At 43.6% G+C, this 27839-nt stretch overlaps 1 protein-coding gene across 10 annotated transcripts in view; it reads left to right on the plus strand.

Moving 5' to 3' along the window:
- ZFHX3 (zinc finger homeobox 3) overlaps window positions 1-27839 on the plus strand; it is a 327850-nt gene that overhangs the window by 45024 nt on the left and 254987 nt on the right. The window contains exons 1-2 of one of the 10 annotated variants that reach the window (XM_075009158.1): window positions 3658-3779; window positions 17268-17715. The exons of 8 other annotated variants lie outside the window; for them this stretch is intronic. The gene's annotated coding sequence lies outside the window, so the exon portion shown is untranslated. Of the gene's footprint in view, window positions 1-3657; window positions 3780-17267; window positions 17716-27839 lie in introns of those variants that run through there. One more of the 10 variants, XM_075009156.1, reaches the window with a different exon arrangement.

A 27839-nucleotide genomic window follows, 5' to 3' on the forward strand; every position in this document is an offset into this window, starting at 1 on the left:
CCTGAGGAGGGTGTGCATGGTTGGGATTCCAACTTGCTCGAGGACGGCGGTGTTGGTCACTCTGTCCTTCCATGATATTCCAAGGATGCGCCTGAGGCAGCGCAAGTGGAAGACGTTCAGCCTCTTTTCCTGGCGGGCATACAGGGTCCAAGTCTCGCTGCCATAAAGGAGGGTGCTGAGGATGCAGGCTCTGTAGACTTGCATTTTGGTGTGAGTGTACAGCTTGTTGTTATTCCACACTGTCTTGCTGAGTCTGGACAGAGTTGTGGCTGCTTTTCCGATCCTCCTATTTAGCTCAGTGTCCAACGACAGGGTGTCAGTGATGGTGGACCCGAGGTACACGAACTCGTGGACGACCTCTAACGTATAGTTGTCAGTGCTGATTGATGGGGATTCAGCAACATCCTGACCGAGTACGTTTGTCTTCTTTCGGCTGATGGTAAGCCCAAAGTCCTTGCACGCTTTGGAGAACTGATCCAGCAGTTTTTGAAGCTGGTCTTCTGTGTGAGACACTACAGCAGCATTGTCTGCGAACAGCATGTCTCTGATAAATCCAAATCTGGTGAAGTCATCGCTGACAAAGCCAAACAGATGGAGCGCTGGGTTGGAGGGGGGGTTACCCAAATAGTGCGTGTTCATTCTGAGGTAGTGAAAAGGTACCCTGAATATTATGCACTGTTTTTTGTTTCCTTCTGTTGTGCTGAAAATATATCACAAGCCTCGAACTGTCTAAAAATATTTTGACTGATCGAAGCTGGTCCACAGCATGAAGCATGATTTGCGCCCCTTCTTTTCGTCCCCACACTTGGGTGCAGTATGACTGGAGGGAAGACAGAGTCAGAGTGGTTGCATGGTAGAAGAGAAGAAGGAGAAGTAGGAGAACAAACCCGAGAGGCTTCTCTTACCTGTCTTCCTTCAACTCATTCATTACTAAGGCTGGAGAAGAGTGTTATTAATGAAAATAAAATCTTGTGCATGTCATTTTTCTTTGATTCTGTTGGATATGCTTTGTCTTGTGGTCTGGTCCTTGCCATAACTTCTGCCTAATAAGACGTTGGCCTGCTTAGAATAGGCAAGCCCTCAGAAGCTTTTAATCAGAAGACTGACTCTGATCAGATCAATCTTCTGGGGTTTGATTTTGCATGTCTGGTGAAGAGGCGGCCAAATTGATCTCTCTGGGCTCCACATTCAACCCCTGTACTCCATGATATTGCGTGGCGTAAGGGAGGTTGATGCGAGAGAATAGATGCTGTGTCTTCTCTAGGGAAATAAGTTGATACTGATAGGTTGATTCTAGCTACGCAAATGCCGTAGCTAGAATTGCGTATCTGAAATCAACTTATTTCCCTAATATAGGCTTTCTGTGATTTAAACTTCTTTCAGGTTTTGGGAGGCGTCTAGGTTTAATTTGTGTGTGTGTGTGTGTGCGCGCGTACGCGTGCACGCACCCTCCATTGATGATTTGGACAATATTTCTGTCTTATCACTACAGGTTGGGGCTGGGGGAGATGTGCTACTTCAAAGAATGTGGTTCAAAATGGCTTTAATGTTTTTTCAAGTTTAGAAAAGGTCTTGGAATGTCTGAATTGTCAGACTGGAACTTCATGTAATCTGATGTGCTGTTTCTGACTGGCACATTCCTGGAGCTTTGGAGGCAGATGCAAGGACATCATTGTAAACAGCTGTGGAGTAACCTACTCAAGAAGAAGTGTTTTCCTAACTCTCAGCATTTTGGTGTGGACTTATGCTCTGAAGTGGGAAGGTTTATATATCCTTTAAAAATATTTTATCCTGCCTAATGCAAAGTCTTATACTTTTTTTTTTTTTATTCCTCCTCATTTCTTGGATTCAGAGAGGGTTGTGCTTTTCATAAGGCAATTATATTGTGCTCTTTCTATTTGATTGAACATCCACTAAATTTTGTAGTATGAGATAGGTGCACTTCTTAATCCTTTCTAATAGGGATATTAATGTTTAACCAGTAAGCCTGACCTTAAGTGGATGAGAGTTATCAGTTACAATTAACTGGTGGGGGCTGAAACAGCCTCCTAGCTCAGTGCTGACATAGGGTTGCTCCAGCCCCACATGGCCCACCACAGCCAGGGGGAAGTCCAACATGCCTGGAGCAGCCCTGGTCTGCAGCAGCCCCCGCAGCATTGCAGACTGGGGGCTCTCTGGGCCAGCTGGAGCAGTCTCTGTCCATGACAGGGGCATGCTAAGTGGCCCCAGCTGTCCCTCCTCCCATCGTTAAATCAGTTCATCAGTTAAATTTAACATTGAACCCATTCGTTAAATGGGATTTTACATCCTTACTCTCTAACAATCATTTTTTCATACATCTATCATGTTTCCTCTTAGTTATCCTCTTGCTAAACGGTCTGTTTTTTACTCCTTTCTTCACATAGATGCCCATCTAAACCTCCAACGGTTTTTATCCTTTGTCTGTGCTACACTCTGTTTCAGGTAGGATGACCAGAGCTGAACGCTGCATTCCAAGTGATAGTTTATAATGCCACTATAACCCTAATATTTTCTATCCTAACATTTTCTTTACCATTCTGGCCACAGCTGCATGTACAGCAGAGGTTTTCATTGAGTTGTATACAATAATACCCAGATCTTTCCTGAGAGTCCATAGTTAATTAAAAACCCAGCAATGTGTATGAGTGGTTCATACAAATTCTTCTAAAGTGTGTCACCTTGCAGCTGTGAACACTGATTCACTGTTCACTTCTTCCAGGAGCACTACTATATCTAAAAAACACTAGTCTTCGTATGTAACTTTGTGGAGACTCACTGTTAATTTATTGACCCATTGAAAATTAGTCACTTATTATTACTCTACTACTTCACATATTAATTTGTTTTAACTTCCACATAAATGGGAAATTAGGATTAAATTTAATTTCAGGAATTGTAGAAGAGTAGTTATTGGGTATCTGGTTTAAAAATAGGCTTCAAGTACTGTGCTAAAAGGTCTTAGACTTAATGTGATCAGTCTTACACTGTTCACTTTTCTCTTATAATTTGCATTAAGTTCTTAAATAGAACCATGCATGAGGGATCTAGAATGACGCTGTGCAGAAAAAGACAAAGGAATAGTGTGGGGTGCATGTGTGTCCATCTTGCAAGTGATTTGTGTGAGCACAGCTGTAAAATATTGCCCCTGGTGGCCTAGCGGTGGGGTAATGTTGAGCAGTGAAGAGTGCCAGACACCCAGCAGTGTATTAAACACTAGCTGAGTACAGGAGGGCAGCATATCACAGGAGAGAGATAAGCAAAATTCTCTGATTGAGGATCAATAAAGGTTAGTGACATCATATCTCCAAGTGAGAGAACCTGCTTTCTGCAGAGCTATTTATCAGATCGCAGGCTGGGACAGAATTAACCTTTTCCTAACCATATATCCATTCTTCATCTCCTTCCACACAGGATAATGCCCCCTCTTTGCAGCAGAAGATTATCTGACCTTGCCTTCCTAATCCTGGAGCTAGTCTGATGTGAGGATGGATCTGGTTTACTGCTGGAAACTGGCAGGGTTTGACTCTGAGAAAACCCTCCTTGTGATCTGACCCTGTGCTAGGGCTTCCTGTGTCCTGCCAGCTAGCACTTTCCTTACATCAGGCTGAAGTGTTGGATTGTGAAACCCTGCACAGCTGGAGGTCCTGGCATTAGTGTACGATAGTAACCTGCCATTCTTTTGCCACCATTACACAGTGTGTTGTGTGAGGAAGGAAGCTGGAGCTACTGGACAAATCAGCAGACACTAACTACACTGGGTGAGAGCCTAGCCTTAGGCGGTGCCACTGAGCCCCAGCTCATGGGAGCATCTGGCTATGGGGAGTATGAAGCTGTTTCTTTCCCATGATGGTCCCAAGATGCCAGTGTGGAGCTGGGGGGGAATGGTGTGCGGTGTTGCCCTGAACTGTTCTGCTTTCCTTGTAGAGTGTTCTGATTAGCCTGTATCATTAAGGGTGGCTACTTTTTAAGCGCTCTAATCACAGTGAACCTCAGTGGAGCTTTCCAGGTGAGTGAAAGTGCAGGCCTCTACCCCAAGAAGGCTACAGCCTAAGGTAGATCTAACACAGCAAAGTGGGGTAAAGTTAAGAGGACAGCAAATTTCTGCAGTTTGAACCTGTATTTTATTGTCTAGCAAGGAAATATCAATTCTGTTTAGCAGTGGCTGAGATTTTATCCATAAAGACTTTTGCTTGCTTTTTGCTTCTACTGTGATTTATTGTTGGGAGAGAAGGTCTTTGTCTGTGATTGTTTCTTTGACTATGCCTGACAGTTTGAGGGTAATACCAGTTACATATCCTAGTGGGCTGGGGGATGATTATAATTCTAGCCCAGGCTAATGGGCTGATGTCCAAGCAGAATGTGTATTTTCAATGAGGAAGTGCTGAGATATTAGTGGAACTTGGATTACTGTGTGATTGTGCTGTCAATACTGCTGTATTGAGTCCGAGAGAGCCTGCACAACACAGGGAAACACTTAGCTCACTAGTGCTGCTTATTGAGAAGCCAATAGCAATTTACTTGCTGACACTTGACATCAAATCCATTCCCAGAGGTGCAACTCCTGCTAAACCTTTGCAAAGCTCTCCTTTACACCTGCCTCCCTTCTTTTCCTTCCTTCCTTCCTTCCTTCCTTACCTGTGTGCATGTGAGGGCGTGTATGTGGGTGGGGTGATAACTGAGGTTACCTCACTTTTTCAATGCGTGCCTCCCACAAGAAAGTGAGGATCCCTTTCTGTTATTTTTCCACCCCCACTCACTTCATTCCTTTTCTGTGCTCTACTCACATTGTCAGGAGCAAAGCTGTACTTCTCTAAGCCCTATGATGTGAGGATTTTTTACCTTTCTTCACGTAGGATTCGACATCTACAGAATGTATCTCTGTCCATGGATATGATGGAAAGGCCTGGGCCATGTGGGGAGATTAGAGCTGCTAGTCTGTTGTGGGGCAGGGAGGAAAGGAGTGCCTGGGAACTTTGTGCCAGAGTGGCTGGACTGTTTCTCTCGTACTCCTGTGGGACAGGGAAACATGCCCTGGCACGCTTATTCTCACGTCTCCTCTAGGTCTGTTGGGAGTGCTCATTTGCAACACAGTGCCCACAGTGCAGTAGGCACTTCACAGACAGAACCAAGTCCAGGTCCATTGCCTGAGAGCTGACTCTAAATGGACAATAAAGGAAGCAGTGGAAATGGTCTGGAATTATGGAACAGGCAGTGATATTATTTGTCTTGAAAAAGGGGAAATAGGGCCTGTTCCCTTGTTTGTCTGTAAGGTGCATAAAGCTCCCAAAATGCAAGATTAGTTTGGGAATAGCCACACCAGTGTTCACTGTCTTTGTACAAGGGAGGATTCAGGTACTGTAAGTGGAGAGTTTCTCTGTCCCTAATTGAAAGAAGAGGTGTTGAAACTAAGAGTTGTTCTTCCAGCTTTTCTGATTTAACTCAGTTACCTGACAAGGGAGCTTTAAATTGAATAAAAATCTTTTCCACTGTACTCTGCTCAGGTGTCACTTAATGCTAGAGTTGGCACCATCCCCTTAGTTGTTCATCTGTTTATAGGCCTTCCAAGAAACGCAGGACAAAGGAAACTTGAATTCTGAATGTAATAATGAAGCAGAATAAAAACATATTTTTGTTGGATGAAGACATTTTGGGCTCCTTTTTTTGCAAATCCCCCAGAAGCAAAATTATTGTCTTTCTGATTTCAGATCACACTTACACATGGCCGTCTATCTCCATGCTTAGCTTGTTGTACCTGTCAGGTGTGGAGGAGATTGGTCAACTTTCCTCCTGCCTTAAAGCAGCTTGCAGTGCCCCTGCCAGAAAGGTATCTGTCTGCTTTGGAGGAATAGCCGGAATTCCTGTTCAGAAGGACAATGTTTGTAAATTGAATACAGCGGCTCAGAGGGTGAGATGTATCAAATAATAGGAAGGTGGAATTCAGAGTGTGTACTAGTGCCTTAGGCCACATCTAGCCTGCATATCTACCTCAAAATAATTTACACAATTTGCCTAACGCACATTGTGAATTATTTTTGAGCTACCTTATTTCAAATTTGGTGCCATTTGGATGGCACCAAAGTTTAAAATAAACGCCTATTTTGAGATTTCCACTCTCTCTCCCATGACAAGGGGTAGTGGAACTGGAATACTGCGCTCAAAATAGCTGTGCTATTTTGAACACAGATTAAAGCCGCTGAGTTGGTACAGTCTAGACATAGGCTTAGTTCACTTCAGGTGCAGAGGGATCAGTGAGTTGCCTGCTCTGGTCCTTGGGGCATACGTGATGGGATGTTTTCAGTGTGATTTTAATGTGAATTCTTTTTAAAAACATCCATAGGAGAAGTGATTCAGAATAGAAGTGAAAGGCTGACTGCACCTCCACCTTCATTCCCTTTCCCAGATTGCCTTGCATCTGTACTGGATATTTTGCCTTTTCCATTTGGGATACAGAGCACCTGAGGTCCCATTGCATAGCATATAATGTAGTTTATTGGCTGTGTCCAATGTTAATCTCTCTACTTTATTTGTAGCATCCCTGTCAGGAGGATGTGTGGTTTCTTCCTTGGTTCTGATTCAAGCCCAGACTTTGCATTTAGACTGACATAGCCATACCTGCCTAAGAGGGGATTCTGTGTTTCTGAGCCAGAATAAATAGGAAGTGCTAGCTTTTAAAACTTGTTACTCTCTGCCTGGTGGTTTTCAACTAGAATGTTATGGCGATGTGTCAGAGCCAGAGTCCTTGCTATGTTGGATGAAGAAATGCCAAATCATAGTGAAGTATTTTGGCACTGTACATTCTCAGAGTGCAGTTGGAAAGACAGGGTCTTTAGCACAAAATAAAACAATAAGCCATAGGATTTGATTTTTTTACTAAGGAATATTGATTTAACCATACACACAAAGGAAAAAAATAGATATTTGAAATTTATAAATAGGTAAAGTAGGAAGAATGTTGCTTGAGAACTAACTAGAGTTTGATTTAAGGATATTTACTTTGTGACCATCACATACCGAAGTATACCGTTGGTGTAATGGTTATAAAGAATTAACTTTTTTTAATGTCATCATCTGGTGTCATTAAATAATTCTGACCCCTGTGATTTCCTGCAACTGTAAAATTAAATTAATACAAGTAAAAAGCTTAAATGTTATAATTTTGCATAATGGTGAAAGTTTTATTGACTAAAAATGCTTTAAAATACACGAATATTATCTCTAAAATTATTTTTTAAGTAAAAGGGAATTCCGCCAAACTTAACAGTATTGGATGATATGACAATATAGGGAGCAGTGGCACAGGTTCCGGGAAGGGGAGGGAGTTCAGGGCAGAGGGGAAGGGATATCTGGGGCTAGGAGAACTTAATATTTAGAATTTAGAAAGCCCATGTGTGCTTGTGCTGCCATTGTGGTTTTTTTTGTTTTTGTTTTTACCTTCAGAATCACACTTGATTTTTAAAAACCTGAGGGATGGATAAGGGAAAGCTAATGCCTTAGAAGTGTATCCAAGAACTGGGTGTGCACAAACTGAAGAGAAGCAATAGAGAGCAGAGGCTGCTGTGATCCCTGTTTGCATGAATTTCTGTTCCTCTTCCTCTGCTTCTTGTCTTTTTAAGGAACATAAATATTTACTGCTAAATAGTTGAATAATAAACTAAATAAAAGATAAACTACTCTGTGCAGTTAGTTGGCCACCTCCATACGGTTAGTATGCCGTCCCTCTTCCATATTCCTTCAGAGAATAAATCTCCTGCTTGTTTCTGGAGTACCTCTTCCCAGCTTGATCCGACTCCATCCTCAGCACCCTGGGAGTGCCTTCTTTTGAGCAAAAGTGACTGAGCCAGTGTCTGCCAAATGCATAACTAGCTTGTTGCTAGCATTAACCTTATGAAGCACTAAAGTTGATTCCAAAGGTCTGTGTGCTCTATGTGGTCAGCTGCCGCCTTTGAAAACCTTTTCCCTAATGGACTTGCCCAAGGTGATACAGCAAGTCAGTGCCAGCTGAAATTCCTGGCTCACCTGTTAAACATTCAGCATGTGTCAAACTTATTCCACAAGAGTTTTGTCACTAGTGATTTTTAAAAAAAAGACACTACTGTAACTATACCCATAGGGGCCTTAACATAGATCGGGCTGGGCAGTAATTTTTGATGAGGGCTATTCAAGAATTTGGTAAGTGGTCAAGGGTTACTCTTCTGCGATGTTAATGGAGGAGGTGTGGGTTCCAGGATGGAGGTTGGATGCAGAAGGAAACTGCCTTCTGATGCTCTGATTGCCTAGAATTGTAGCCACTCAGTGAGTGGGGGAAGAGCCTTTCCAGGCAGTACTGCTCTCTTGTCACCCCAGCTGGAGGAAGGAGAGAGGCAGCTGTGGTGTGCAGAGCCTGGAGCCACTTCCTGCTCCCACCAGGGAAAGTCTGAGGGCTGAATCTGCCCCGGCTTGCCTGACTCTTGCCTGTGAGGCTTGAGGGTCTACAACCTCCACCAGCAGTGGGCCAGATGGTGGAGAAGGGAAATAGGAGCCTCTAGAATCGGATTAAGACTATGTGCCAGGATTCCCCACCTACCTTCTAAATGGTCACTGGAGGGCATCCTGCTGTATTGTCAGCTGAGGATTCCTATTAATGTGCCTGTTGACATGAGCTGGCTTAGTAAAAGTAGATTATTTTTCAATGCAGTGGTGTTGTTCAAAGATACCCTGAGGGAACCTCTGCAAACTCCTAGTTTCTGCATGCATCCGTGCTCCAGCCCCATTGATCAGCAGCGTTTTAAAAAGCAGTGCCTTTGGGAGATTCACGATGGCATTGAACATTCAAAGCCGAGGATAGACAAGATGATGTCATGCCCAGCTCTTCTTTTTCATGATTTACTAGTAGGAGTGAGGACCTTTACTCTGTGCAGAATCCTAGTGTAGTTTTTCACCAGACTTCTAGTTGCTAAATGACAGACACTTTTGCCATCTATGGGTTGCGAGTAAGCCCTTCATGTAATTCGTTTATCAAGCTTGACAGTTCTGGGATATTGTGTGATCTGATCTGGAGCTCATGCTTTTGTCTTCCTGCAATTAGTTGTATATGATTGTGCCTCAGGGAATGATGTGTTTTCAAGCCTCAGGCATCCTGGTGCAATGCTCACGTCTTCTGGGTGTGGGTCACTGTCCTGTGCCGTGGCAATTAGACCGCTCACATAGGGAAAGAATGAGTCTCCTCTGCAGCCTTAACTGAGAGCCTGCTGGCTTTTCGCTCCTGTGGTGGAGTTTCGTGCGCTAAACTCCAGAGTTCACAGGTTCAGTTCTGTCCATCAGATTCTGACTGGCATCTATAGGCATTACATTTGGCATTCTTGCCTCCATATGATCCAGACCCACTGATCTGTCCCGCCAGGGTCTTATTCCAATACAAATGTACTGTTGGCTACAATGAGCTTCCAAGGCCCCTGGATTGGAGCAACTGACGCTTTGATCCAATTCCAAGTTGGAATTTTCAAGGGCTTTTCTGGTGTTGGGGAGGTTGGTTTGCACCCTCAGCAAGTTTGCGGATGACACTAAGCTAGGGGGAGAGGTAGATATGCTGGAGGGTAGGGACAGGGTCCAGGCTGACTTAGACAAATTGGAATACTGGGCTGCAAGAAATGTCATTGATGTTCAATAAGGACAAGTGCAGAGTCCTGCACTTGGGCCGGAAGAATCCCAAGCATTGTTGCAGGCTGGGGTCCGACTGGCTCGGTAGTAGTTTGCAGAAAAGGACCTGGGAGTTGTAGTGGACGAGAAGCTGGATGTGAGTCAGTGGTGTGCCGTTGTAATCAGGAAAGCTAATGGCATATTAGGTTACATCAAGAGGAGCATTGCCAGTACATCCAGAGAAGTGATTATTCCTCTTTATTCGGCTTTGGTGAGGCCGCATCTGGAGTACTGTGTCCAGTTCTGGGCCCCCAATTATAGAAACGATGTGGATACACTGGAGAGGGTCCAGTGGAGGGCGACCAAAATAATTAGGGGGCTGGAGCATATGACTTATGAAGAAAGGTTGAGGGAATTGGGACTGTTTAGTCTGCAGAAGAGAAGACTGAGAGGGGACTTGATAACAGCCTTCAATTTACTAAAGGGAGGTTGCAAAGAGGCTGGAGAGAGGCTGTTCACAGTGGTCACGGATGGCAGAACATGGAACGATGGTCTCAAGTTGCAGTTGGAAAGGTCCAGGTTGAACATTAGGCAAAACTTTTTCACTAGGAGGGTGGTAAAGCATTAGAATGGTTTATCCAGGGAAGTAGTGGAGTCTCCATCCCTGGAGGTGTTAGTCTCGCCTCGACAAAGCGATGGTGGGGCTGATCTGATGGGTTTGGTCCTGCTTAGAGCAGGGGGCTGGACTTGATGGCTTTTTTTAGGTCTCCTTCCAGCTCTGTTGTTCTATGATTCTGTGGTTCCATTTTAAGAGACTTAAAAGCCTTAGCTCAGATAGGTACCAGGCTGTGCGGTTTATTTGAAGTTACATCTTAACACCAAGCAGCTTTCCATCCTAGCGTCATTCTGACAATGTCTCTTTGGCTTAGAGTCTGAGGTGGGCCAGGCGTTTACTGCTCTCCTCTGCTCTCAAGCCACGCCAGTGTGTGGATATGTGCATCTGTGGTTGTAGGCATCCACAGCTCATTTTTGTGGATATCAAAGTGGATACAAATTTTGCATCTGGAACCTTGCAGATTTGCAGATATCCCTGGGTATCTGTATCAGCAAATCACTTTTGCAGACAGATACCAATTTTGTATCTGTGCAGGGCTCTAAGCATAAAGGTTAAAAGAAGCAGTTTTTTTGTAGAGGAGACATTTTTTGCACAGAGGAACATTACCATACACACGAGTAAGTGGGTGAGTCTGTTATGGTTTCCATCATTTCAGAGTTGCCTTCAGCCAGCCCAATATTGACAGTTCCTGGATCTTAACTGGCCCTTCCTCATGTGGGGACAGTGCAGGTGCCTTGTTGCCAGTATTCACCTGTCTTCTGCAGTATGCTCATTCCTTTCCAGAAGAACAAGTGGAGATCTTTTGGATCCAGAGGAGACATAGAAGTTTCTTGCTTTATGTCAGTTCCATGTCAGCCTGGGCACCATCCAGAATGTGCTTACCAGCTCACTTAAGAAGCTCTTGAGACAAAAGGGGTACAGCTTCTGGTGGTTCACATTCCTGCTGAGGTTCCATTAGGAGCTTGTGATTAAGGGCATCTTTTAGTCCTGGGCGTAGTTTTACACAGTCTACTAAGCCTTGTCTTTAACTGTTAACCATTGCATTCTTCTTTCTCTCCTTATGCCTAAAAATAAAACCCCAGGAAATATAGCCTTCTTCAGGGCTATCACACTTCAGCATGAACCAAGGCTTTCTTACAAAGCTGAAATGTATGGACTCTTGAAAGAGACTCTTCTGGTATGTGTGAAATTTTCCTCAACCAGCTGAGTGCCTGGCTGTTTCCACTGATGCGGTCTGTCTGTTTTTTGACAGAGGATGAGGTCGTTGCAATATTAGGTGGCAGCAAGTGATGTTTCAAATGTGGACTCACTATGGAGAACTATGCCTGTTCCTCAAAGTTTTTGAGCTTCTCAGTTGCTGGGAAATACCTCACAAAGTGGAGGTTTTAGATTAGTTTGTACTCAGCAAGGCTAAGTTTCCCATCCGGGGGTGTATTGTTCCATATCCTCATACTAGCTTGTTGAGAGTTAGCATGGCCACAGACAGAGGAATGATTCTTCTGGTGCATAGTGTTGATGTAGCCTATTTGTAGTGGCCATTTCAGAGGCCTCCAGTCAGCATAATTCATCATTGGTGGAAAATCAGAGAAGCCATGTGTCACTACAGCTGTAAGTCAGACTTAAGTTATACCACTTCCTTTATGTAAGTTACTGGCTGACCTTCCATCTCTCAGGAATATATAGTACAGCTGTCTACAAGAGAGCACTTTGCCATTGACTCTTCTTGTCTTCACCAGACCTGCTAAATTGATACTGCTGCATCGATTGCAGCAGTAGTGATTTGGCTGTAAATATAGATAAGCCCACATAAAGCTGTGGGCTGTCAGGTGATCTCTGAAGTCTTTTATGCTGCTTTCAAAGCTCTGTGTACTGTGAGTGCTGATCTACAGGGTGCCTGCAATGTTCAGCTTCAACAGGCGTGGAATAAGGCCCTAAGAATTTATCTAAACTTTGTGTAACTTTTAGAAATCAGTTTTGGATTGTCACTTCTTTGTAGTGCTATCAAAAAGGATTATTGTAGGGCGGGAAGGTCAAATTAAGGTATGCAATTAAAGTACACATTATTAATGATGTAGCTGGAGTCAGTGCAGCTCAATTCGGGCTTCCATGCTGTCTTACTGAGGGACAGGTGTGCCAGTGCAGGAGCACTGTGGGTTCAGTTTAATGCATCTCTACCAGGTGTGCTAAATCAAACTCTGGATGATCAGCTGGTAATTAGGCTCTGATCATGTGCAGAAACCATGTTAAAGAAAGAAGAGATGTTACTTACGAGTATCTGGTTCTTAGTATTATCTGTGTGTGCTCTCTTAACAACAACCCACCCGTTTTTGCCCTAGGTACTTATTTTGAAACCCAGATACAGAAGGTCCCCGGTATAGAGCGTGCTTAGGCTGTTGGCAAGCCAGGCTAAGTGTTTCTTTTGTCCTGCTAGTGTGATTTCTGGTTCCTTGGATTGAGCTTCATTTATTTTTATTCTGGATATCTCTGTTATCTCTATGATGGTGATGGTTATCAGCATATTGGTGACACAAATTCATTTTCCATGTACATGTTGAAAACGAGGAATAATTCTGGAATAATTCTGATGGAGTTCTACACTAGTGCTTCTGCAGTAATTTCCTATCACCCATGACCTGTTAAAAGGTGTTATTGAAATCCTTTTTGGTGCTCAACTATTTGTTCACAGTGTATTTTAGATGCAGGTCACCAGCAAATCCCAATCAACCACATTGAATGCTAATGAGAGGTTGAGTGTATGGTCACTGAAGTTTGGGCTCTGTCTGCCGTAAGGAAGTCACTATCCATTTATACTACTAGAGCTTTCTCTGTGCTGAGTCTTACCTGAGTACTGATGTATGAAGTGTCAACAACAGCAGTGGAGGTTGGGTTCTGTTGGATCCCATTGTCAATACAATGTGTTTTGCCTGGGAAACTGGGATCAGAAACTGGTTGGCAGTTGCAAGCTTGTTAGCATTCCCTGGGTGTTCTCTGTTCTGATCATTGTGACATTGCATCTGACAAAGCAGGCCTTTGTCCATGAAAGCTTATGCTTCAGAATATCTATTAGTCTATAAGGTATCACAGGACTTCTTGTTGTTTTTGCAGATAAAGACTTACACGGCTACCCCTATGATGGTTAGTAAGCTGTTCGTGGTCACTTTCAAGGCCCTTCATGGTTTCTCACTCTTCCTGTTCTCTCACCCACTGCCCGCAGATCAACTCTCACCTCCAGTCAGCCCATAATACCAGCTGCTATTGATCACGTTACATTTTCCAACAAGCCTCTTTGTGCTTTGCCCTGTTCTGCCCCTCCCACTTGAGAGCAGTGCCTGGTAAACACCTGCAAAGCCTTTTCATTGTTCTTTTTCAAAGCCCTCATTAAAATTCTCCTTTTCCAGTATACCTTTAAAAAAAAAAAACAAAAACAAACAAACCATCATATCCTGAAATGGCATACGTGGCTGCTGGTGTGCTGAGACCGTAGCCTATCAGGCTGACCAGCCTGTTTTGTTTTGCTCCTTTGTTTGTCTACTTCATCTGTTGTCTCTTGTCTTACACTTAGAGGCCCTTCTCCAAAAAGCTTGCAGTCTTTTTTTTTCTCTTTGTGCCATGCTTTGCAGAACAGGTTCCAGGACTAGGACTCCTGAGCACTATGATAATACAAATAATGAATAATTGTCTAAACACCTTTTGCTAAATTTGTTTCAAGGGTTAGGTAGGTTGTTCTCTTTCGAAGGAGATGTGAATAGTTTTCCTTAGCTGAGGACCCTGTGAACAACTATCATAGGTCATGGTCTGAGCTTCAGGGACAGAGTCAGATGTCCCTTGGAGCATCTAGTACTTTGTTTGGTTGAACTTCTGAAGAAAAGTTAAATAATATTTGATATGTTCTAGCATATCTTTCATTCCTGACAGACTGTCTCTTATTCAGTTGATATTTTTAATAGACTAGTCAGAGGGTTTGGTGTAGTCAGGGCTTGTCATTCAATTGACTAGCTGGAAAAAGTCCAGCTGACCGTAACTTGGCAGTTAGCTGTAGAGAAGAAAGAGGCTCTTTGTTTTCTTCTTGGCTATATCATATTCCCATAAGAAATCCTTGTGGTGGTGTTACAGAAGGAAGCTGGAGTGGGGCTTGTCATCAACATTTCAGCCTTTACGTTTGCTCAGGGGAATCAAACCAAGTGAACCAAGTTGCGTATGTGAGTGGTTTGGGAACGGATTGCCTTAGGACCGAGGTGTCAGTGTTTGTAGCCACTAGATGGCTGAAATGCTCCACCAGATTACATCACTTAACTCCTGTTTGTTTTTTTTTTCTTATGATTCTGGCTTCTCATTATTTTGTTTCTTTAAAAAAAAAAAAAAAAAAGACTCTTGTGGCATTCTGTTTCCTAAGAACTCTGTGTAGCATTCCATTTGTGCAGCCACACCAGCTCTGCACCAAAGGAGATACTGCCTCTCTGCTCGGGGACATGCCATAACATTTCAATGGTGTATTTTCAGACTTCTGCATTGTGACCTTATCTAACTTGCAGTTCTCCATCTAGATGGAAACATGTTTTTAAAGGTGAATGTGGGGTAGGTCATTCACACTGTTTAGAGCAAAGTCTTAGTGTTCTGATCCAATGCATTTTTAGTCCTCATTCAGAGGATCAGGGCTCTGACCCTGCTGGATCAAGAGTTCTCTTGTGGTTGAGTTGTGTTCAGCTCTGAGATCGTTGGCTGGTTAAGTAGCCTGTTTCTGGTTTATATGTAGATTTGAGGTGTAATTGGCAGTTGTTTTTTAAAGTGTTCTAGCCTAATAGACTTTTTCTACTACAGCAGTTTCATGCAAGTCCCAGACAGTTGCTCAAGTGGCAGCACTTCGGGGGTCCTACTGCACACCATGGCTATTATAACCACCATTTCATTTAGACCTGCTTGGAGCAGGTCACGCAACACAGTAGTAAAAACACCTTTTGTTTTATCCACACTATTCATCATTGGTAGCATGGGCCAAACAATGGCGGTGTAGAAAAAAAGGTGTACATATTTTCCTAGTGTAAATTAAGACATATCTTTTACCAAGTGTCAAACCACTGGCAAAGGAGTGGAGATTTGCTCGTTCCAGTGGAATTATGGGGACTTACTGGCAGACTTCCGGAGCAGTGTTAGTACAGTATTTCCTTGGCATTACAAAGGGATCAATGGTTAATTCCAGAAGCTAAGCATGATGACTCAGTGTAATTGGTAACACAAATACAAACCTTATTGCAGGTGTTTATAAGGTATCCTGGAGGTAACAATAGAGTCATCATAGAACTGGAACAAAACCAAGGTCATCACTGTGTACACAGGAAAAGTGTGAGGAGTAACCATGGTGTGATGACAGCAGGATGCTGGTATCACTGAAGTGCTTCATAAGGACTACTTCGTTTGTCTTTTCCACTGACCACATCTTTAGTTAAGAGCTGTGTTAAGTCTTCTACTGTGTGTGGCTGCATGTGTAGCAGTCCTGCAAGAAGTCGCAGAACAGGCATCTGACCAGGCAAGCCTCTCTTTTTGGTGCCATTCTGACCTGTACTGACAGAGATAATAGGAGTTAGACTGCTCTTTTTCCGTTTGTTATGACATCTCCAGAGTTCACATTGGTTGGAAAGATTCAGTCCTGGAAAGCTGAGACCGCTGGGATTTTGAGAAATTTGAGCAGGCAGACAGCCAGCTCCTAATGTGGTTGGCAGCCCAGATACTCATACTTAGGTGCTGCAAAGATTGGAAGGGAGCTAATGGCCTGAAGCTACCATAGGAGTGGGCAGGGTGCCAGTGCCTTAAGTATCTTCCTGTTCTTGTCTCTGTCAGCCTGAGCACAACAGCTCAGGGTTTCCAGCTCCCCAGGCTGCCACTTCTGCACCAGAGCATCTCCGTAGGCAGGCTTCATCCTCAAGCTGCAGGCTGGCTCCATTCTGCTAGTGGCAAGAGTGCAGGTGCATTTAACTTGAGACAGCAGCCTCCAAGGCAGGTGGAGGTTTGAGTTGTTGGTAAAGAAAAGCAACCTTTTGCACCTTTTCCTCTCTCTGTTGCTTTTCGGGTTTGTCTTTTTCTGCCAATTTCTGAGTAGTGCTATTACAACTGATTGATTTGAGTTTGAAGGAAGATGTGCCGCTTAGTGTTCAGAGGCTGAAGTGTTCAGCGTTTCTGCTCAAGTGAATAGATCTGACCAAAGAAACTTGGCCTGTCCTCTGCTTGTCTTCGGCTATGTCTCCTGCACTATGAACCTGAGGGTGTGACTCCTGTGCTGAAGTATGCATACTTATGGTAGCAGGAGTCCAAGAAGCAGTGGCAGCAGATTCAAGGCAGAGCCATTCTGAGTACAAACCCAATCTGCAGGCTTTCAACTCCTCATGCGCCCAGGCTGTGGGATAGGAATAGGAGTGATTCGCTGGCTGAAAGGAGTAGTAGTTCGAACTATAAAGACTAGTGACTCTGTGTACAGACTATTTCATACAAACTACATGCTAAAATGCTTTCATTAAATAGGTTTTCCAGCAGAAAATAGTTTTTAAGGTTTTTCTAATTCAGGGGGCAGAGGGACTATCAGGCAATTTAACCACCTAGCTTTCATACGCTGGTCTCAGAGAGTTTTCAGATCCCAAAGTTAATACCAATTTGTCACAGCTCTCTAATTCTGACAGAGGGCAGGTGAATATCCCCTGTAGCATCTTCAGCTCAGACACTCAGCATTGTGCTAGAATGAGCCCCAAAAGTGAGACTGACTAGTCTGTTTCCAATATTTTACTGAGTGAAATGCAAAAAATAAACAAAAATCAAGACAAGACAGATGAATTTTTTGAATTTTCCAGTTTGTGATTACCTAAGGTAGAAGTTCTGCATGTGACAGACTGGTCATACGTTACTGGTGTTATTCTCATCCTTCATTCCTACCTGGCATATTGCATTAATACTCAGCTAAGATGCTGAACTCTGCTGTCTCTGATTGGACTGATTCAGAAATCTGAAAGCTGGTTTTATGTTCCCCTAGGAGCTGACTCTTACTGCAGTTTGGCTGATGGCTTCTTGGAAAAGGAAGGATCTGAAGCAAGGTGGAGATAAGGGAAAGAAAAAATTCCCTGTCTGTTTGATCAAAGTGGTCTGAAAAGGCCACAGGTTCATATGTTGAGATAGAACCTTACAAATGTAAACTCATGTCCCAACCCGAGAACAGTCCATAGATGCAGTCGCATTGGATTTCTTCCCTGGATCATGCTTCTAACTTAAGGGTCAAAGAAAGTTAACTGGAAGTCATGGGGCCTGACCTTCCCAAAGGCATTGTCTCAAGCAGCCACTTCATTAGTTTCCCCAGAGCATCTGAGCAGGAGATGGAGGCTTAGCTCAGAGAGGGAATTAAAATTGTGTTAAGTCACTGAACTGCCACGTGGAAGACTTGGTTTAATTCCCAGCTCTGCCATAGGCTTCCCGTCTGAGTTCAGGTAAGTCACTTAATCACTTTCCGTCTCAGTCCCCTATCTATAGCATGACTAGAAAACTTCCCTACCTCATGAAGATGGTGATAATGTAAGTACCTAAGTAAGTAGGCTATCCCAATGGAATCACTCTTTGTCTCAAACCCATTTTACTGGGTGATGTGAGACCTTACAGTTCAGTGCCGCTTAATATATACTAGGAACAGCTCAAAGACTGGTATTTCTAGTGGCACCATATAGACGAACAGAGATTTTGGAGCATAAGCTTTCATGATCAAAGACCTGCTTATGCTCCAAGATATCTGTTCGTCTATAAGGTGCCACAGGACGTCTTGTTTTCGAAGATACAGACTAATTCAGCTACCTCTCTGATACCTGGGATTTCTAGTGTGACTGAACAGGAGAATACGGCCAACCCATATGAAGAATTCACACATTTTGGGAATGGATTCCTAGCAGTGAGGTGTGGTTTTTGTTTTATTTTGTTTTTGTTTGCAAACGAGGATCCCAAAGTTCCCAAACCTCAGATGTAGCAATTTCTGTCCGTGATTCATGGAGCAGTTGATGGTAGTAAATCAAAGATAGCTGACTACATGGCCCTAGTTTTCCTCCTTACCTTTGATACTCTGTACTGAGAACATCTACATACACAGCCTTACAATGTTACTTTCTGCACCAGTAATTGCAGTATTTGCTGCAACAAGAGGTGTCCCTTAAGAAAATCTCAGGAAGGAGCAAGGATTCTAGTTTCATTTCCATCTCCTGAGACTTGCCACATGGAACTTCCACAAAAGGGAGACACCAGGAGGTATACTACCAAGAGTCCAATGATTTTTTTTTTTTCTGAACATGAGAGTGCTGTTCAGTGTTAGAGGAAATACTTGTGTGTGTTTGTTTTGTGATGCAATTTCTTTGAGGGAAATTCTGTAAACACAAAAAGGTAACTCACTCCTTTAATCACAAACTAGAGTCAGTCCTTGAGGCAGAGTTGCTTTCTGGGCATGAAGAAGTTGGTGTTTAGACTGAAGTGCCTGAAAGAGAACTTTCTGTATGCTGTTCAGCTATTTTTATTCAAGGACTGGTCTATATAGTGTAAATAAAAATGTTGCACACATTAAATACCCATTCCCTGTGTAAGTGAGGTTCTCTTCTGTTCTGTTGTTTTCTGGCTTGTGATATATATGAGGTCAGGGCAGAAGATTTAATGGTCTCTTCTGGCCTGAGGCCTATTTTTTTTTTTGTTTCCTGCATTACTTTACCCAGAGAGTTTAAACAGCTTGCCTAAAAGAGACCAGAGGCATAGTGTATTGGTTCCTCCCTCCCTGTAGCTTTTAGGGAAGATATGTGAAAAGGAGAGGATTTTTATGACTTCCAAAGCTTTCTAGCACTGCCTGTGATTAGAAGAAGGAAGAAGACAGGAGAAAAACTGACTGCAGCCAACCTTCTGAATGGTCAGAGATCTACTAGACTGTGTGGCTAAGAACTCTTCCTTGAACCAGGCTTACGACCAGCACTTTGTTCAGAAACCCAACATGCAGGCCCTAGGAGGCTGGGAGGATTGTGAACTTAGCAAATATTTACTTTGAGCTCTTCAGTTGGAGGCCTGTGTGGAAAGGTGACATGTTCTCTTTATGGTCTTCTCTTAATAGAGAGTCAAACAGGATCACACGTTTAACTCTTTTCTCCCAATAAGCTGAATGCCTATGACTAGTCGGCTTTTGTAATTCAGAACCAGAATAGAGTTCTTACCTTGTGCAAAGCTGGATATAAGATAGATAGTGAGACTGCTGAAGGGGGTCTAGGGGCAATGGACCACAAATTGACTATGAATCTATACTATGATGGATTTGTGAAAAAGTCTACTATCACTCCGGGATATCTTAATGAGCGACTGGTATGTACAACCATCGAGGTAACTATTCTGCTGTGCTTGTTAGTGGTGAGGCTGAAGTACAGTGTGTAGTTTTGGGCACCACGCAGTAGGTAAGATGTGGACTAATGAAGAGAGAGTCCAGAGGAGAGCATCAGAAATGATAAACAGTTTAGAAAACCTGAGCAAGGAGGAAGACATCAAAAAACAAAGCAAAAAAACCCACAAAATAAAATCGGACATGTTTAGTCTTGAGACAAGACCAGTGAGGAGGCACCTGATAAGTCTTCAGATATGTTAAGGGCTGTCACAAACAGTATCCACGATCAGTTGGTGGTAGATCAAAGTCTACTAGCCCTGGGAGGGACAAGTCCTGAGATTTGCCAACCCCCCCATGGCTGGAGTGAGAGGGGAACCCTGATTCTTTGAATTTCATGACTGAGGTGAGCGTGTCTCCTTTTCTTTTTTCTTTTAATTTCCCTGCTTGTTGGGGCCCACATCCAGGAGGCATGGGTGGTTTTGTTTTGTTTTTGAGGGTCAGTGGCCCATGACTCAAAAAAGGTTCCCCACCCCGATATAAATCCATATTGGCGCCATGTATTGAATACTGTGTCACCACATCTCAAAAATGTTGTACAGTAGCATACCTGGAAAAGAGCAACAATAATGATTATAGACAAGGAACAGCTTCCATGTGAGGAGAGATTAGTAAGACTCCATAACTTGGAAAAGAGATGATTAAAGGGCTATATCGTAGAACTCTATGAAATCACAAAGGCCATAGAGAAAGTGAATGAGGATGTGTCATTTATCCCTTCACGTAACACAAGAACCAGGGGTCACCCAATGAAATGAAGAGGCCATAAACTTAAAACAAATATAAAGAAGCACTTCTTCAGATAGTGAGTGTGTAGTCAGCCTGTGGATGATGATGCCAGGGGATGCTGTGAAGGCCAAAAGTACAACTGGATTCAAAAAAGAATTAGCCACGTTCTTCTTCAAGTGATGTCCCTGTGAGTGCTCCACTATAGGTGTCAGGCTTGTCCCAGCACCTCAGTTTGGAGGTTTTCATAGTGGTAGTCACCCAGGCCATGCATTTTTGGTTAGCATATTGCTCCATTTGCGCTCTTGTAATCACGTGTGTGGTCCGGCTCTAACCAGTTCCTCTGAACTGCCCTCGGCTGTAGACAGAGTGAATGTTTCTCCTCATCAGACTGCCTGTTGAATGCTTTTTTCCCCTCACGTTACTTGTTAATCTTAGTTAGCTGATAGTTACTGTTTAAAAAAAAAAAAATGCTGGGATCTCCCAGGTTTAAGCAATGTGACTCCTGCTGAGAGGTTATGCTGCGCTCGGATCGTCATTCCTGCTGTATCCGTTGTTTAGTTGAGGGGCGTGTGTGTCAAAAATGTCCTCACTGTTCTAAATTATCAGCAAGAGCCAGCAGAGACAGGGAAGTGTAGCTCAGAATGGTTTTATTCAATAAGGCCTTTCATCCTGGAGCCGCTGTGGACTCTGCTGACTTTAACAAGCGAAGAGCCTGTTTGCAAGGCTCAGCTCCTCAGAACATGATTCAAACGTCAGCCACTTAGTCCTTGTCGTCTTTGTCTAAGATCAGGACAAGTGATGTAGATAACACCGGCACTGCTGGTGCCGCTGCATCTCAGGCAAAAGCGACCAGCATGCTTAAGGCTAAAAAGTCATCAACTACGGCGCTGTCATCAAAATTGCACTTGGAATAGAGAGTGCTTTCTTAAAAACCTGAAGCCTGCCTACACCTCAAAGTATCCATTCCCCTCGATGAGGTAGTAGTAGAGGCTGCAGATGACATGTGGCAGATGCCAGCTTTGGCTCCATCTGCAAGTAAAAGGGCAGACAAAAAGTACTTTTTTTTTTTTTTCTTCAAGGGGGAAGGAGTTTCTTTTTACTCATCCCCAGCCCAATTCCCTGATCGTCAAAGTGGTGAAACACAGATCAAAAGCGCCCCAGATAAATCTACAGTAGCAGACAAGGGCTCAAAGAGACTTGATTTATTTGTATGTGAAATTTATTCATCCTCCACTCTTTTAAGGATCGCTAATTATACAGCGCACCTGTCAGATCGCAACTTTGACAATTACACCAAGCCGACATCCTTGATGGAGCACTTACCGGACTCAGAGAAGCCCATCCTGAGAGCCATTGTTCAGGAGGCCTATGCTGCCTCCAGGAATGCTGTCCAAGTAGCTGTGGAAGTTGTTGACTCGGTGGCGAGATCTATGGCAACTAAGGTCATTATGAGGAGAGCCTCCTTTTTGCAGATGGCAGGAGTCCTCAAAGAGGTGCAAAATAAAGTTGAGGACTTACTTATGACAAAGCAAAGCTTTTCACTGAAAAGATGGATGGGGCATTATTGCATTCCAGCAGACTCTTGCACTACACTTCAAACATTGGGTATGTACACCCGTCTGCACCCTTATCAATGATATACGCCATTTCAGCAAAAATACAACTATCCCTTCCATAGGCAACAATAGCAACAGTGGGGGTTTGACCATGTACGCTCCAGACACCAGCCCCAGAGGTGCCCAAATCAGAATATATGCAACCAGCCCACCCAGTCAAACAAGCAGCAGGTTTGACTCTGTGGTCAAGGACTGTCATACCATCACCATTGTCACGCAGCATCAACACCCGATTCCCATCTTCCATTACCGTCTAAGACCATATTATGACCAGTGGCTTGCGGTTCCATCAGACTGATGGGTTTTGGAGATAATTTCATTGGGATACATAATATCTTTTCTCTCCACCCCACCAACCACCCCACCTACCCTGTCCCTCTTTAGGGACCTGCTCTCACAAATCTGTATTGAAGAAGGAAGTTGATCACCTCCTCTCCATCTGAGTTTTGGAGTGAGTGCCAGACGAGTTCAGAGGAAAGAGGTTTTATTCTTGATACTTAACTTCTTACTCGAAAGAAGACAGGTGGGTGGAGACCAGTACTAGACCTTTGAAACCTATATCGCTATCCAAAAACAGCATTTCAAGATGGTGACCCTTGTGTCCATAATTCCAGCCCAGGGTTGTGAGCTCAGTCCTTGAGGGGGCCATTTCGGGGTCTGGGGCAAATAGATTTAAAAAAAAAATCTGTCCAGGATGGTGTTCGTAATTTTCCCTTACCGCGACGATTGCCTACTGAAGGGCCATTCACCTGCAGAGACACTCTATATGATAAACATAACCAGATGGACCTTCCACTCCCTCAGGCTCCTTATAAGTGACCTGAAATCAGTCACCAAGGATACCAAAGTTTGGAGTTGCCCAGTTGGACTGTGTCATCACGAGAGCCTACCTACCAATCCAGCGGTTTCAGGCTATCCAATCTTTGATTGATGTCGTTTGGCACAGCCTGACAAAAAGTTATTACATGCTTGCAACTGAAGGGCCTCATGGCAGCCACAGTGTACATGGTCTGACATGCCATACTGCATTTTCGTTGTATGCAGCATTGGATAGCAACTGTTTACAGTTCCACAAAGTACCATATTCACAAAGTGGTGACACCATCAGGCTGTATTCTAGACTCCTTGCAATGGTGGATGGTGTGAGGAAATCTTCTATCAGGCATTCCTTTCCATCAACTGCAGCCTTCATCCTACATAATCACGGATGCCTTCCTCTTGGTCTGGGGAGCCCATCTGGGTGGAGTTTGGTTCAGGGTTGATGGTCTTCCCTCCCCCCCACAAAAAGAAACTTCCCTTTACATAAACATACTAGAGCTCAGGGCTGCATTCAGTGCTTGCAGACACTTCCGGAGCGACATTCATGACATCATAGTCAGAATATTAATGGACAACATTGCCACAATGTCTTACATCAGTCATCGAGGTGGTGCACGTCTCCCATTCTCTCTGTATGGAGGCAGTTCTCCTATGGAATTGGTGCATTCAGAACAACATTACGTTCATGGCCTCATACTTACTGGAGGTCAGCAACATCGCAGCAGACTCGCTCAGCAGACACTTTGCACCAGATCATGAGTGGGAGCTTTGCACCAGCGTTCTCAGATGGATTTTTCAACTATGGGGATTCCCCTGCATAGACATTTTTGTGACCAACAACAACATGAAGTGCCGTTATTACTGTTCCAGAGCAGTAGTGGGACTGGGCTTCCTGGGTGATATCTTCCCCTGAGCCGGTAGGGGTCCCTTGCTATATGCATTTCCTCCTATGGTACTCTTACTGAGGGTCTTGGAAAAGGCCCATATGGAGGGAGCTAAGCTAGTTCTAGTAGCTCAAGCATGGGCCTGCCAACATTGGTTCCTGTTTCTTGAAAGTCTGTCCCTGTGTCCTCCCTATCCACTCGCCAACCTACTACACCACCTGTTCCAGAACTGAGGGTCACTGTTACATCCCCAGCCTCACACCCTCCACCTCACAGCCTGGCTCCTGGTTGGTTCGACACTGTCAAACATCTTTGCTCCAAACAAGTTAAAGGAGTTCTAATTCATAGCAGACGACAAAACACTCAATACGTACCTATAGAAATGGAAGAGATTTGTAACCCATTGCTTTTCAAAATGTCTGGTTCCACATACCGCTGAGATACATATGATCTTTGATAACTTATGTCTGAAACACAAGGGTCTAGCGTTAGCATTGCTAAAGGTACATCTTGCAGCACTATCAGCCTTTAGACATTCAATCAAGGTCACATACGTGTTTGCCCATCCAATCACTAAATGCTTCTTCAAAGGCCTAGCGAACGTCTACCCACCTTGGCAGCCTATTTCCCCATCTTGGAGCCTAGATTTAGTGTCGGAAACATTCTCCAGACCACCATTTGAGTCTCTGGCTACCAGCTTGCTTCAACTGCTGATTATAGAGACAGTTTTCCTTCTTGCTATAACATCCGCTCGCAGAGTCAGTGAGATGGAGGCCCTGATGGCAGTTCAGCTGTACATAATTTTCAACAAAGAAGGGATAGTACTCAGACTCCACCTGGCCTTTATCCCAAAAGTGTCGTACAACTTTCATATCAATGAACCAGTCATGTTGCCCTCCTATTATCCCAAACTACGTGTGTTAGCACCTGAGACAAGACTACACTCTTCGGACATGCAGAGGGCACTGGGCTGTCATATAGAAAGAACTGAACCTTTCTGCAAAAGGGATAGCTTGATAGTCTCTACAGCTGCCCACTCCAAGGTTGAGGGCTATGTCTTTGCAAAGAATTTCCAAGCTTATTATTTCATGTACTATCACGTGCTATGCCTTACATCACACGCCATTACTGATCCATCCTAAAGCTCACTCCACAGCAGCAATCGCAGCATCAACAGAGTTCTTCAGAGGTGTTCCCCTCAGACACATCTGCCTCACAGCCACATGGTCTTCCCATGATACCTTTGTAAAACATTATGCTGTTCATCATCTGCTGGCTGGGGGTGCTGTGCTCTCAACAGCAGTACTCTCAGTTGCACTGAGGCTTGACTCCGGGACCCTCTTCTGAGTTTTTAGGGTACTGTTACTTAGTTACCTACTGTTGGAGCACCCACGGGGACATCACTTGAAGGAGAAAGAGAAGTTACTCATCTTGGTGCAGTAACAATTGTTCTTCAAGATGTGTGTCCCCGTGGGTGTTTGCTACCCACCCTCTTCTCCATTCTGGAGTTTTTTCTTTTTGTCTTTCAGATCTTGGGGTGGATTCAAGGAACTGGTTAGAGCTGGACTGCGCACATGATTAAAAGAGTGCAAATGGAGCAAGAGGCTAACCGTGCATACACAGTCCCACTGACTACCACTATGAAAATCTCCTATCTGTGGTGCTGGGGTGAGTCTGACACTTGCAGTGGAGCACCCATGGGGGGGACGCATCTTGAAGAAGAATCGTTACTGCACCAAGATGAGTAACTTCTCTTTCATGGAGAGCTGCAACCCCCTGCTCTGAGTATCCCTGAATTTCCAATTGCCAAAAACATCCAGCACTGGCCACCTGTCAGAGACAGGGTACTGGGCTAGCTGGGTCATTAGTTTGACCCGTTATGACCATTCTTTTGTTCTTACAATCACATTTATAATGTGCAAGGAAAATAAAGTCCATAATAATAATATAGATAGAGTTGGTGCTTTTAATAGAGCCAGTTTCTCAATGGTGAATACAATTCAATCAAATCCCCTGGGAGGAAGAATTTAATAAGAAATATGTAAATGGTGATTGGGGAGCGTATAAGAACACCCCCTGACATGCCCCAAAAGCCACAATTGACAAAGAAAGCCGGACTGGTTAAAAACTGCCCTGGCTTAGTGAGGAAATGAAAGCAGCTATAAAAACAGAAAAATAATCTATAATATATGGTAGTAGGGGGAAGTTAACAGTAATGAATATAAACCAGAAGTTAGTAACTATAGAAAAGCAATGGGAGAAATCTATGACCAACAAACTTAAGGACAATGAAAAGGAGTTTGCAAAATACTAGGAATAAAAAATAATTTTGACATGGATATTTGTTCATCACTAGATGGAAATATTAGACTTGTACATAATAATGCAGAAAAGACAGAAGTAGTTAATATATCTTTGTTGTGTACTTGGGGTGGGGGGGAAATGGTTAATAAAGAATTAAAGGTGGGTAATGTAATTAATTCTAGTCAATGCAGGTTTATAAAAAGCAGATCCTGTCAATCCATCTTTATCTTTTTGATGAGTTTATAAGTTTGGCTGAAAGAGGTAATAGCATTGATGTACTATATGTAGAGTCCTGTAATGCAGTTGACTTGGTGTTGCCCAATATTCTGATTTGGAAAAGTAGTGCAATAGAAAAGTAATGTGGAAGACATGACATGGATTAAAAACTGGCTAACTGGTAGGTCTCAAACCATAACTGTAAATGGGGAATATCATAGTTGAGTGTGTCTGTTTTCACTGGGGGTTCCTCAGATCAGCTCTTGATACTAATATATTTATCATTTTTAACAAATACAGTCATTACAGATAAAGTTTGTCAATAGCAGAAAAATTGGACAGTTGTTAAATCATGAAGAGGCCAGGCTGCTGATTCTGAAGTGTCTGGATTTTTTGATAAACTAATTGCAATGAAGCAATGTGTTTTAAAATATGGATAAATATCCATCCAAGAACAAAGGGTATAGGCTATGCATATGGGATGAAGGACTCCCTCCTGGGAAGCAGTGACTCTGTCATAGGAGTGTAGAGGTTGTTTTAGCTCTGTGTTTGGCACTGGTGTGACTATTGCTAGAAAACTGTCTCCAGTTCTCAGGTCCTCAGCTTGAGAGAGATGTTGATAAATTGGAGAGAATTCAGATGAAAGACATCCACCTGATTAAATGATTAGGAAATAGGACTTACAGTGATACTCAAAGAGCTCCATCTATTTAGTTTGACGGAGACTAGCTTAAGGGGTGACCTGACCCCAGTCTGTAAACATATGCATGGGGAGCACATATAGTAAAGGGGTATTTCAGCCTATCAGAGAAAGATGTAATATGCTACAGTGGCTGAAAGTCAGAAAATATCAGACAGGAAATGTGTGACACTGAGAGCGAAAGTGTGTTTGCATGGGTGGAATTGGAGAGAGGGCTTTCAACCATGGGGTTATGGTCCAGGTAGAAGGATTGCTAGGAAGAGATTGCATCCACTTAACTAAGAAAAGGAAGAGCATCTTCGTCAGCAAGCTCGCAAACCTAGTGAGGAGGGCTTTAAACTAGGTTCATCGGGGTGGGGGTTGGGGGTGTGACTGAAGCCCTGAGGTAAGTGGGGAAGTGTGATACTGGAAAGAAACATGAGAGAAAAGATGCAACAGGGGAGGACCCTGGTCTGTGCTGTAAAAGTAGAGCAATTGCCTAATTATCTTAGGTATATGTATGCAAATGCAAGAAGCCTGGGAAACAAGCAGGAAGAATTGGAAGTCCTGGCACTGATGTGATTAAAATAAGGGAGACGTGGTGGGTTGTCTCACGTGATTGGAGCATTGTCATGGAAGGGTATAAACTGTTCAGGGAGAAAAGGTGCTGGAGTTGCACTGTATGTCACAGAGCAGTATGATTGCTCAGCACGCCAGTATGAAATAGGAGAAAAACCCATTGAGAGTCTCTGGGTTAAGTTTAGAGGCAAGAGCAACAAGGGTGCTTTGGTGGTGGTGGTGGGTGGAGTGAGGGTCTGCTCTAGACCACCAGATTAGGTGGACAAGGTAGATGAAGATTTCTTCAAACAACTGACAGAATCTTCCAGACCAGAGCCTTGGTTCTCTTATGGACTTC

The sequence above is a fragment of the Carettochelys insculpta genome, chromosome 14, assembly GCF_033958435.1.
Source record: "Carettochelys insculpta isolate YL-2023 chromosome 14, ASM3395843v1, whole genome shotgun sequence".
Taxonomy (NCBI): Eukaryota; Metazoa; Chordata; order Testudines; family Carettochelyidae; genus Carettochelys; species Carettochelys insculpta.